This window comes from Lissotriton helveticus, assembly GCF_964261635.1.
Source record: "Lissotriton helveticus chromosome 1_1 unlocalized genomic scaffold, aLisHel1.1 SUPER_1_unloc_30, whole genome shotgun sequence".
NCBI lineage: Eukaryota > Metazoa > Chordata > Amphibia > Caudata > Salamandridae > Lissotriton > Lissotriton helveticus.
In genome coordinates, this window is record NW_027611671.1 from 512,242 (window position 1) to 526,393 (window position 14,152).

The following is a 14,152-nucleotide window of genomic DNA, read 5'->3' on the forward strand; positions in this document are numbered from 1 at the left end:
ATTGTTTTTAGTAATAAACACATATATTTTTATAATATATACTTGTGTGGTGTCCTTTCATTTGGTATTACAGGATTGTATGTGGTAAAACAGCTCGCTTAACACGACCTCTTAAGTTAAGCCTTTAGGCTGCTTAGTCCATGCTACCACTAGGATAGCTTGTCTAATAAGGTTGACTTACAACCAGACACCATAAGGGGATTGTTTGGTCAGGTAGTAGGTGGTTCCAGAATTGGAAACATCCCCTACCAGGCCAACTTCTCACACAAAGTTAAAGGCTGGTTTGGATATGGAGTATTGAAGTGAGGCTCTACTAATTTAGGGCTTAGCTTCCTCCAATTATCTTCCACCATGTGTGCCTTTCTTTCTTTAACTGAGTTGCACTGTGCTCTCAGGGTCAACCTCTGGCTACCTAAAGCTGGAGGCTGGGTCCCTCTGTTTGGCTTGCTGGAGGGACAGTTCAGGTTTGGGCCCCTTGGGTCCCAGGTTTGGCTGTGCCCAACAGAATCCATCTGTGGGAGGTCCCTAACTGTTTTTAAGGGGGCTCCCTCAGGAGTATTTAAAGTTTTCACCTTACTAGGGCTACTAGTTTTGGTGCACCTAATCTTTTGACAGGGGGCCCTCTGGGTCTCACTGTCCTTCTTGTCCTCTGCAGCCCTGGGCTGGCTAAGGCAAGGGAGAGAGGGGCAGGTTACCTGCTCCAGACTGGGTCCCACCTGAGAAGGGTCCACCGCCATCAGAGGCTCTGTCAGGCCAGGCCTAACAACCTCTGGGGCAGTTCCTTCATCAGGGGTAAGATCAGTTCCCTGAGGAGGCTGATCCTGTCCTAAAGTCTGGTGAGGGGGAGATTTCTCTACCTCCTCCATGCTCTCAGTTTGTGTGGAGTTATCCATCATTTCAGGTTTCACAACACACATATCAGTTTGAGTTTGGGCTGTGGCCATCACATCTGGGGGCTTCAAGCACCAAGAGCCTGCGAGTCAAAACCCGACGCCACTTCGACCCTGTGCACCCACTTCCTGTGGGTGAGGTAACTTTGCTCCGCCGGTGTTCCCACACTGGTGCACACCTCTAGGGTCTGTGTGTTAAGTTTTGTTCCTCTAGGTTCAGCGGAAGTGTCCTTTAACTTTAACTTTACAACTTTTACGCACCATTGGTTAACATTGGTGCGTGCGCTTTCCGCACATCTCCCGAATCCCGAGGGCCATTCCCGACTTCAGCATTGCTTGTCCTGACTGCTCCCAGCGATTCCCTAGGCCCTAGGACTAACCACTGTTCGAGTGGCCTCTCTTATACCACTTGTTTAGTATATGGTTCGAGTGGCCCCCTGCCCTCATCCATAATTGTGCAACTTTGTATGTTTAAACAGTGCTTTTGATTTAACGCTTGTGCCCCTTTATTCATAAAGAATACTGGGGATTGTTTTTAGTAATAAACACATATATTTTTATAATATATACTTGTGTGGTGTCCTTTCATTTGGTATTACAGGATTGTATGTGGTAAAACAGCTCGCTTAACACGACCTCTTAAGTTAAGCCTTTAGGCTGCTTAGTCCATGCTACCCCTAGGATAGCTTGTCTAATAAGGTTGACTTACAACCAGACACCATAAGGGATTGTTTGGTCAGGTAGTAGGTGGTTTCAGAATTGGAAACATCCCCTACCAGGCCAACTTCTCACATTGGTGAGCAGCGGTGCGGATTTGAGCTTGCTGTTGTTTTACCATTGCAATCTTTATATCAAATTGAAAGATCACATCAAGTACCTCTAGGTACATATAAAATCAAAAGCTTAGCATATTAAGTTCTACTGAACTTAGTAGTTGTAGGTTGAAGGGAGTAGCACACCCCTGACTACAACTCACTAGCAAGGTACAGTAGGAAAACACTTAGTGTAGGTAAGTGCACCACTTACACCTCACTAGTAACCATGTCTGACACAGGAAAAGCCTCAGGGTCTACTCCTGTGACAGTTGACCTTACCCAGGCAACTTTTGGATATGACAAGTTAACCCGCAGAGACTTGATTGCCTTGTGCAAAGCAAGAGGGTTAAAAAGGGGCAGAAGCCCCACCTGCCAAATCCTGGTAGAAATCCTAGAACAGGATGACTTAGAGAAGGCAAAAGCAGCTTCCCTAGACACAGGAAGTGGAGGGAACCCCCCTGTTACTGATCCCCCTGAAGAGGAGGATGATGATGACTTAGATGAGGACTCAGATGTTGAGGACTTAGAAGTACAGGATCAGGGTAGCCAGGTTCCAGTTGGTAGGCTTAGCCAGGCCAACTTGGACCTACTGGGGAATGGAGAGGGCCAGCACCTCCCCAGAACCCAACATGTGATTCTCCCAGGCAACAGAAGAGTGAGATCTCCCTCAGGGGACTCTCATATTTCTAGTGCCTCCAGAGAATCAGAGAGAGGCATGACTGCTTCTCAGAAAGCTGAGCATAGGGCTAGAATGAGGGCTGTCAAACTCCAGATAGAGAGAGAGGAGGTAGCCCTGAGTCAAGCTAGACTTACCTTAGCTCAAGCTAAACTTGCCTTGGCAAGAGAGCAGAAATTGTGTGGCTTAGATGCCACTGGTGGCAGCAATATTCCTAAAGAGAAACCCAGGTCCTATGATAGTAGAAACCTGACAAAGATTGTGCCCCCCTTCAAAGAAGGGGATGACATCCACAAATGGATGACTGCTCTTGAGAGAGCCTGCATGGTACAGCAGGTTCCTGAGTGTAGGAAGGTGGCTACCTGACTATGGTTACCCCAGATTTTTTGCCTGTGTTTAGCTGGTTTTTCGACTTAGTTGACCTGGTTCCCTGCTAATCAGGGCCCCAGGCCATCTGCTCTCTCTGTAAAATGGATTCCATGTACCCTAGGTACATACCACAATTGGAAATGGACTCCTTGTCAGCCCCTGTATAATGCACTATAGGTGCCCAGGGCATAGGAGCCACCAAGGCCTACCAGGGGCTGCAGCATATCTTTTGCCACCCCTGGCTGGTTCTTAAATTGACACAACTGGCTGATCACTCAGCTGGGGTAAGGTGGTGTAATCACCCCTTGCTTAGATATAGTATACCTATATCTAAACCTATATCTGGACACATATTAACCTGTGAGCCACTCCTATGGAAGGCCTCATCAATCCTGGAGGCAGAGTGCGTGGTTTCATGTGAGATGGAGCTCTAGCATGAGCTGAGCCTGTCTGCAGCTGTCGGGAACAACTCCCTAAGCTGTTTCAGGATAATGCCATACCATATACTCTTAAGTGCCTTATAATCCTCGCGGTTATATAGCATCTTTGGTTTGGCTTTATCAAAACATGTCGTGTAAGGTGTCATACGATTTGGAATACTATCCCCTCGCCAGTTCTGGCGACGGGGATAGAATTCCACCCCTCTAGAGGGGTAAGACATGTTACTTTACTTAAATGCGGTTAATTTCTACAAAGACCTTAGATCCACAAAATGGATGCCTCTGCCACAGACAAGAGTCTGGACCCCTGCAGCTGACTGAAACTCAGCCAAATGGGGCCTGGACAAAGGGTTTCCTGTCACAGGAGGGTGTCACCGCCCTCCAGACAGGAGATAGTGGATTGTAGCAGGGAGGTTTGAAAGAAACCAGACACTGCATGGGGAGCACAAGGCTGCCCCTTGCATAATCCGGCCAAACCGGTTCTGGGGCACTCCATCCCTCGTGCCAGGGAGGCCTGGATCAAAGGAAGGGGGTGTATCCACCCACTTCCTGGGTCCCACCCATAGGAGGGGACCTAGCAGGTAATCACGCCCCCCAGATTCGAATAAGAGTGGGAGCAGTGCCAATGCACATCAGATCATCCTGAAATCACCTTTAAACTAAGAAGACGACTGGACTTCGACATTCTGATGAAAAGAAGACTGAAGAGCATCTCCCTTGTGGCCTAGGAGGGGCCACCCTGTGAACACAGGCACCACCCAGCACCTCGACGTCTGCTTTGCCACCGCCTCCCGCCGGAGCCCGAGTGCAGAGCCTGACAAGACCCAACTTCCCAGACTTCTCCCAGCCCGATCCACAGTCCCTGCAAAGAAGGGACCCGTGGAGGCACCGAGAGACGTGGGAGCGGACATCTTGAAAGACCCCCGATACGCTGACTGCGCAGCACCCGAGGCACCCTCGACTCTGTGCTTTGGGGTTTGAGAAGCCCCACAATCGATCAGCATTTGCACCAAAGATCAGCCCTCCAGCATCTCCACGATTTGCGTGGGGCCCTTTTGCTTTGTGCCACTCGACTCGCCATCCCGGCCGCTTGTCACGTGGTCAGCGGCCATCTTGGCGACGAAACCTACGATTTACACTGTGGGTCTGGTTGAAACAGACCTGCCCTCGCTCCTGTAGAAAGGAGTACCCGCTCTGACCTTGCTGGTCCGAGTAATAAGCCTTTTTCACTTTCCCCGTGGCTTGCATTAGCCAAGGCTTGTTTGCTTCAATCGAGTTGCCGACACCGCCATCAGCTAGAGCCTTCAAGGGACAGTTCGTGATTGACTCCTGGACGTCCTTGACCTCTTCGTGTCCACGTGGCTGCAGAGAGAAGCAACACCTCATCACCTGTTTGCACCCGACTTTGCCTGGTTCCAATCTGGTTCCACGGTGGTCACTGGCCAGTGACTTTGAACACTGTCCCCTCTGCTTTCAGGTCTTCACCACTTCAGATCCACCCTTGGATCCACCGGACACTTCTCCTTCACATCGCCTGCAGCGTCTTCAGCTTCAAGCGCCAAGAACCTGCGTGTCAAAACACGACGCCACTTCGACCCTGTGCACCCGCTTCCTGTGGGTGAGGTAACTTTGCTCCGCCGGTGTTCCCACACTGGTACACATCTCTAGGGTCTGTGTCTTAAGTTTTGTTCCTCTAGGTTCAGCGGAAGTGTCCTTAAACTTTAACTTTACACTTTTTACGCACCATTGGTTAACATTGGTGCATGCGTGCGCTTTCCGCACTGCTCCCGAATCCCGAGGGCCGTTCCCGACTTCAGCATTGCTTGTCCCGACTGCTCCCAGCGATTCCCTAGGCCCTAGGCCTAACCACTGCTCGAGTGGCATCTCTTATACCACTTGTTTAGTATATGGTTTGAGTGGCCCCCTGCCCTCATCCATAATTGTGCAACTTTGTATGTTTAAACAGTGCTTTTGATTTAACGCTTGTGCCCCTTTATTCATAAAGAATACTGGGGATTGTTTTTAGTAATAAATACATATATTTTTATAATATATACTTGTGTGGTGTCCTTTCATTTGGTATTACAGGATTGTATGTGGTAAAACAGCTCGCTTAACACGACCTCTTAAGTTAAGCCTTTAGGCTGCTTAGTCCATGCTACCCCTAGGATAGCTTGTCTAATAAGGTTGACTTACAACCAGACACCATAAGGGATTGTTTGGTCTGATAATAGGTGGTTCCAGAATTGGAAACATCACCTATCAGGCCAACTTCTCACATTGGTGAGCAGCGGTGCGGATTTGAGCTTGCTGTTGTTTTACCATTGCAATCTTTATATCAAATTGAAAGATCACATCAAGTACCTCTAGGTACATATAAATCAAAAGCTTAGCATATTAAGTTCTACTGAACTTAGTAGTTGTAGATTAAAGGGATTAGCACACCCTGACTACAACTCACTAGCAAGGTACAGTAGGAAAACACTTAGTGTAGGTAAGTGCACCACTTACACCTCACTAGTAACCATGTCTGACACAGGAAAAGCCTCAGGGTCTAATCCTGTGACAGTTGACCTTACCCAGGCAACTTTTGGATATGACAAGTGTGGTAAATAAATAAATAATACCCTATTTTTGACTAGACATATATCATAACAGATAGCTCAATAAATAAGAGTCAAGATTCGAGGTAGTAGGAGTTTTGCAGGTTTAATACAGCATAAGGACAGGAACAGGACAACCTGCATAGGAACAGGGGCCCAGCAGCTGCTGGGGCTGGGTCTGGGATGAGCGCGCTAACTTTTGATAACAATACATGAGCTTATATACAAAACGCAAACACATAGCATTACATTGCAGTAGGCGTAGCAGTGGGTGGAACAGAAGGCGTGACGCGTAGCAGTCGCGAAAGATAAGAGTAAAAGTAGGTGTAACTGGGCGTATACACAGACATGTGGTGCAGACGTAACAGAATATGTCATGAATGGGGCGGAAACATAGGAGGGGGCTACCTAAGGAGCCGGGACCTCTAACCTGATGGTGCGCGCAAACTGGCAGTGACGTGTTACGAGGAGAAGCTGGGGGCTATGAACTCTGTGCTAGGAGCAGAGACTAAAGTCTGGAGGGTCGGAGCGACATGTACCTAAACCCTATCTAGTATCTGATGTTTAGGGAACATGTTGATATAAACTAGAAGTTAAGAGGGGAAAGGCTAACTGACTCTAAGACTGGACCATGCATTATTCTACATGTAGTGCGTGATGAAGAGTATTAAATGACCATTAAATACAGTATTTCTCTAACGTGGAGCCGCATAGGCTAGACAATGACGGAAACTATTGATGCAGTTCAGTAGCTTAGGAATGCAGAGAAGGAGGACTGAACTGATAACTGGAACTATAACATACTCTTGGCAGACTCAGAGGCAGAGCCAAGCTGCACCGGGCACTGCGAGGCAGGAAGTAAGTGAAAGGTCGAGGATACAGGTGGGGGCTGTATCGCTCCTCAGCGAGGCTTCAGGAGACAGGAGCTGAATCTGATGTCCAGGCCCTTCTGAGGCCTGGAAACGGGGACTTTATAATGGAATAACGTGCACACTGAGAAACGTGGCAACATTACTTTACATAGGCCTGATATTCGTAGTATTCACGAGGACTGGAAACTGGCATACTAGAGGTGGACACAACTATAATTGCGTCATTAATCGGACATGGGGAATAACATATGCATATTGGTCATGCACACATAACATATGATGGATGACACGTAGGGACACAGAACATGGCAAAATTTACTTTTCCACATTCCCTCCTTGTCACTACGTTTCCATCAGGAAACATCAATATTCATGATACCATCTATCATTTCATACAGTATCATTTGCTCGTCTCGAATTATCCTGGAACGGGATTTAGAACGGGGCTTAGGACTAGGAATACAAGAGGTAGCACAAATGCCGCAAATCGCAGGGCCACATTGTATACAGAGGCAGCAGCTAAATATGATCGCTACTGCAATACCTAGAAAGGACAATATTTTCCATCCCCATGCGGAAATTATATTCCAGAACCAACCGGACCATGTCCAGGTGCCTGGATCTTGGTGTAACAGATGGGCAATTTTATGAAGTCTGGTTATAGCTGAATAAACAGACGGCGCGTTATTTGGAATGAAAATGCAGCAACTAGATCCGAGGACTCTACAGGCCCCGCCCCTATCGGCCAGTATGACGTCAAGGACGAGACGATTCTGGAGCACAACAATTCTCATAAAGGATTGTTCTTCGGTTAAGTTACCTAGAGCGGAGGCAGTCTCATCTACTACAGCTTCAAGGGTTCTTGTTAACCTACGGATTAGCTTACTATTTACAACTGTACCTAAATAAGGGAACACACCTTTATCAATATCAATGAATTGCTCTGCAGCAGTTTCAGTATAATCGACAATCGGGAGATTTCTCTTGTGTCTAGTATGTACTAGGAAGGAATTCCTATGGTAGTCAGGTGGGGCTAGAAAAACAGGTGGCAGTAGGAAGGCAATGTAACAGGTTCCCTCCCAATCGAGGGGCAGACGAACATATGCAGTTTGACCACAAACAAAATAAGAATGACGTGAAGCTTTAAAAATAGATTTCCCACTGTCACTATACTTGATAATAGTAGTACAATCACTATGTCCTACATGTACAGAACCCTTATTTCGGACACATAATTCGCCTTTGACTGGTAGTACTGAAATAGCAGGTGAGTCTGGAGTAGTATCAGACTGGACATTCAGGACCATAAAATTCGACGAATAATTACCTAAATTATAAACTTCATTTTCTAGATCTAAACCTGTTCTGTGGGGGAGACCTTGCTTGTCTGGGAAACATGTGCTGTTAAGAAAAGACATATCTGTTAAGGATGACGTTAACGTGGACCATGCTCCACACGAACCATTATGTGAGAACGGATAAGGAAAAAGTGGCAGAACTCCCTTCGGTGTCTGGAAAGGGGGGAGTCGACCACACACCCAACAATTAGTGGCATTGCTGGTCTGGTGTGAGTAATGTAACATGCGGATAAATGAGTTATTACGCATAGCGAGGCGGTAGGAATATTCGTGAGGAGGCAGATCACTAAACGTGTGCTCTACTGTAGCATTAGCAGACTTATTTACATGAAAAACTGGGAAATATAGGAAAAAGGCATAACTGGTGCAGGAAATCATAATGCTGATGAATAATATGAAACTTAGAAAAACGATACATTGAATTGAGTTTTTACTAACTCTCTCACTATGGGGGTCTATTTTATACATGTCAGAAACAGTCTAACCGTTTCACCTAGGGGAGGACTTATACAATCAAACTGACTGACTTATTTTACTAGACCGGAGTTTTTGCTTATACTCCTGCTGCGGAGTTTTCTCTAACAAGGGAGGGGTTGTAGCAATGTCTTTTGCGGGACAGTCCTTTAAAACAATATTTTGGCAATCCTTCGAATCCTGGGAAATGTTCTTGGAAATGTTTTTAGGTTTTAGTCCGTGAAATGTTTTAACATGAGACAGGTGGACCCATCCTTTTCGGCCTTCCAACTTCACGGCTGTACGGGTGGTGAGGAGGACCTGACGGGGCTCTTTCCATCGAGGCTCCAGCGGACTTGATCTGTCAAAGTTACGGACCATCACCATGGAACCTGGAACGATTTCATGCGGTGCCACCTCGGTATTGTCTGGAAATGCGGCAGCAACCTGTGAACGACATGAGTTGAGGGCAGACATCAAGGAAGCTAGGTAATCTGTCAGCATATTACATGAAACATCAGTAATACTTCGGGGTCTAGGAGTACCCCACATGTTAGGGGGGCGGCCGAATACGACCTCATACGGGGACAGACCTGATCTGGAATGTGCGACCATGCGCATATAAAACAAAGCGACTGGCAGAGCTACTAGCCAGTCCACACCCTTATCTTTGCATACTTTGGCAATCCGAATTTTCAGAGTCTGATTATGTCTCTCGACTAGACCGGCTGCTTCAGGATGGCGTACACAATGGAACTTCCACTGGTACCCTAACAACAGGGAAACGTGCTTCATCAGTTCAGATGAGAATGGCTGACCGTTATCAGAATATACGACTCTAGGGAGTCCATATCGAGGGAAGAATTCACGAACCAACTGCTTGGCAGTGGTCGCGGCTGTGTAATCTGGGACTGGATATGCTTCTGTCCATCTGGACAAAGCGCATACAACTACAAGGACATACTTGAAACCTCGACATCGCTCCATCTGAATATAATCCATCTGGAGGACTTCAAAAGGGTGGTCAGGAGGCTGGAAACCACCTTGTTCCACCGGGACACTTTTACCTGGATTAAACTGACAACATATCATACAGGTACGGACTTTCTGCTTGGCTGCAGCTCGTAAATGTTTGTTGAACCAAATGTTCTGGATACTGTCTAACATAGCTTTTTCTCCTAAATGTGCTGGACTATGTGCGGTATTAATGATGACTTGAACCATAGAGTCGGGGAGAAACCATGTGGCTCTACCCTTCGTTAACCATCCTTGATCTGTCTGGACCCCTCCTTGTTCAGACCATTTCTTGATTTCATCGGGAGTAGCATGTAACGGGATATCTATGACATCTTGAGTAGGGTCCTTAACTGTCATACATGTAGTCGGATCTGGAGTGTGTGTCAGGTTAACTGGAATGTCTAGAGTCTGTGCTGTAAGTTTGGCTGTGCGATCTGCTAGATCATTACCTTGAGAAATAATGTCAGTAACTTTCGTATGTGCTTTGCATTTCATGATAGCGATAGATGTCGGTAAATGTATGGCATCTAACAGAGCTTGAATGAGGAATCCATGCTGAATCTTGGTTCCATGAGAAGTCATGAAACCTCTCTCCTGCCAGAGCACTCCGAAGTCGTGTACAACTCCAAATGCGTAACGTGAATCTGTGTAAACATTAACTTTCAGGTTCTTGGCGTGTATACAGGCTTGTGTCAGAGCGACTAGCTCTGCTGCTTGAGCGGACAGGGTATCAATGCGGTGTGTCTCAATAACTTCGGTGTCAGTAGTCACTGCATACGCGGCGACTAGTTCTCCTGTACTAGTTCTCATACATGAACCATCCACATAAAGTGTCAGGTCAGGATCTGGTAACGGAATGTCTGTCAGGTCTTGTCTTGGTTTTGTCGTAATGTTAACTACTTCCACGCAATCATGTGGGTCAGGATTTGAATTAACTGGTGGTAACAGTGTAGCAGGATTCAGGATGTTGCAGCGTCTAATATCTATGTGTGGCTGGAACAGTGTCAATTCATAACCTGTTAAACGTGCAATTGTCAAGTGCTGCGTTTGTGTTCGGTTTAAAAGAACTTCCACGGAGTGTGGGACTTGTACTGTCAAGGTATGTCCTAAGACTATGGAATCACTTTGTCTAATAGCTAGTGCTGTGGCTGCAACTGACTTGAGGCACGCAGGCAACGCCTGGGCGACTGGATCTAGTGTGCTCGAAAAATAAGCACAGGGCTTGTATTGTCCTGCTTGATCTTGTGTGAGAACAGATAATGCTGTACCTTCACGTTCTGTGACGAAAAGTGTAAAAGGCTTACTGTAGTTCGGTGTAGCTAGAACTGGAGCTTGACATAAAGCTTTCTTTAACTCGTTGAAACTAAGTGTATGTTCAGATGTCCAAGGGAGAACAGTCGATACGGCTGCCTCCTGTGTCGTTAACTGTATCAGTGGCTTGGCTAGAAATGCATACTGGGGAGTCCATTGTCTGCAATAAGAAGTAAGGCCGATAAAGGCACGTACCTCCTTCTGGGTTCTGGGCTGGGGAAGACTCGCTATCAACTGGATACGGTCTGGTGTCAACTGCCTACCCCTCTTGGACAGCAAGTGTCCTAAGTATACCACTTGCTGGACACAGAATTGAAGCTTCGAAGGTGACACCTTGTGCCCCATCTCGGCCAGGAAATACAGAACTGTAAGTGACGCTCGCTCGCAGTCACGTTCAGAACGGGCTGTGATCAGGAGATCATCGACATACTGGAGCAGGGCAGTGTCAGTTGGCATGTGAATATTGTCTAGTTGTCTCTTGAGTGCTTGACTGTAAATACTAGGACTTTCTGTGAAACCTTGAGGAGCTCGTGTGAACATATAGCTCCTTCCATTTAAACAAAATCCGAAAAGAAACTGGCTGTCTGGATGAATTGGAACACTAAAAAATGCGTTCTTGAGGTCTATTACTGTGAAGAACGTGGCTTCGGAATCAATAGCAGTTAATAGGGAAGAGATGTCTGGGACAACTGGGTACTGAGGAATAATACATTTATTAAGTTCTCTTAAATCAATCACTAATCGATATACTGGGGGTGCATTTGGATCAGTACGTTTCATGACTGGAATGATCGGAGAGTTACATACATTGGAGTCAGTTTCTACAACTACTCCTTGAGCCATGAGCTCGTCTATAATTTTGGATAAGGCTGCTACAGCCTCGGGTGGCAATCTGTACTGCCTGATTCGTGGTAACACTACACCTGGTTTAAGAGTCACACGATGGGGTGTGATTTGCATGTAACCTACATCAGTTGGACCTTGCGCCCATAAATGCTGCGGAACTTTAGACAGTCTGGAATCAAAATCTCGTAATACATAGTGACCCTTAAAGTCACGTAGGAACAGACGTATTCCCTCTGGGGAACAACATATAACCGCACCTAATTCTTTCAGTGTTTTAATGCCTAATAGATTTTCTGGACATGACTTAGTAAGTAACAGGTCAGTAGTGCGGGACAATGGACCTACTTCTAGAGTGACTGGCTTTGAAATCTCATTTACGATAGGCTTTCCTGAAAATCCAAGGGAAACATTTCTTGAGCCTGAGAGCGGAGCCCCTGGAACTTCGGCGTGACTAATTGTGGTCCTACTTGCCCCTGTATCAATCAAAAACTTTCTGTCTTTCCCTAATACTTGACTGTGAACATAGGGACCTTCTTGATCTACAGGTATCTCGATGAGAGGCAAGCCTACCTCCCTCTCTAGGCTGTTTCATGAATATGGCTGGTACTCTGGATACTCGGACTGTGCATACTGGTACATCTGCGATGTAACGTGCTGTGTTGCAGCGATAGGCTGCGGTGCTGTAACTGTCTGTGGTGCATTCTGTGGCTGAGGAGTCTGTGAAACTTGTTCTTGTCTAGGCGGACGTGGTCTTTCTTTAGTCTTACCAGTAGCTATGTTGTGTTTCAGAACTGCACACTCATTTATAAAATGACCTGGCTGTTTACAATAATTGCAGTTCCCTTTAACGGGAGCTGCAGGATGACTGGCTTGGTTCGGACCCCTCTTCTGACTGTCTTGAGGAACAGATTGTGCAACTAGCACTTTCATTTTCGTGTCTTTCATACGTTTTCTCTCGTGTTCTTGCTCTTCCCTGATTCTATTCTGGTGGTACTGGAGCATTTGCAACATCTGGGACGGAGTATTAGCTTGCCAGGTGCTTTCGACTTTCAAAACTCGATTTTTAATTGGTGGACTTGAATTCTCGACTAATTTAGTAACAAAAAGGTGAGGGTATGACTCACTACTTGTCTTGAGACCACTGTTAATACTGAAACATTTTTCAAATCTAGAATAAAAATCACTAATATCTTCGTCTTGTTTCTGTTTACAGGCTGAGATTGCATCCCAGTCTTCTTTTCTAGTTGTCAATAATCTGGGTAAAACTTGAATTAATAATTCTGGTAATTCTTTACATTTATCTCCAAGACCGGTACCTGGTACTCGTGCCTTGTCTTCAGCTTCTAGAGCTGTCCAATCTATCTTTTTCTCTCCCACCTCCCATTCTTTTTCCTTTAGCTTTTCATACACCCCTGCGGGTAGCAGAACCTTTAACATTTTAATGATATCTGGGTAAGTGTATTCTCCCATACGGAGCATGTCTTTTAATTCTCTATGGAACCCTGCTGGATCTTTGTCATGACAGGGAATTAATTTCTTCATTTCAAGGAGTTCCATCTTTGTGATCGGAGTGTATACAAACACTCGCTGCATTTCGCCACCCGTTCCTTTAACTGGGTGGACTTCTCGTAACGGATTCTGTCTGTCTATGTAGAATGATTTACTTTCTGGGGGTGAGACATGAACAAAATGCGGGTTCAAGAATGTTCTATATTTGTGACGCTGTTCTAGAATGACACTAATTAAATCGGTACCTAGACCTCTCCATTTATACTGGAGTAACTCGTTCAGGATATCATGTAACGGACCTGGATCAGAGTGCTGACCCTCATACAGAGTAATGAGGTACTGAATCATATACATACCCACCAGTCGCTGCTCGGCTGGGGGCAATTTCAGAAACATTTGTGCCACTATTTCGTCCGGAAAAGTGGTAGAATCAGTAATCCATCGGACTGCTGATCGGACTATTTCTTGTTCATGCATGGTACTTAACTCACTATAACCGATTCGTGATTTCAGAATGTGATCGGTAGCTTGAAATACTTGTTCTAGGGAACCTTGTTCTGGTGCTGGATGATGGAAAGTAGACTTGGGTTCTAGACGTAAATGGCGATCTGGAAATCTAGATTTTCCTACATACGCTATTCTGGCAGTATTCTCGTCGTCTTCCTCTTCAGGATCAGAGGTACTTTCTTTCTCGCTTACTTGTGCTGCTTTACGCTGTTCGTGTATCTTTATTATCTCTCTACGGATTTTCTTGTACATACTTTCCATGGCACTAATGGTATTGTGCTTTCCTTCGGCAATATTATCACTCCACTTTGTCAGAGTTTTCATTTCTTCTGGATCTTTAGACGGGTAATCTTGTTCTCTTATTAGACAGTTAATTAAGAACTTTAATATCATGCGCTGAATCTCGGCTTTCCTTTGAGACATGGCATTACTAATACTTTCTGGATCATCCCCTGTACGGATGAAACGATATATTCTGTCTAGATC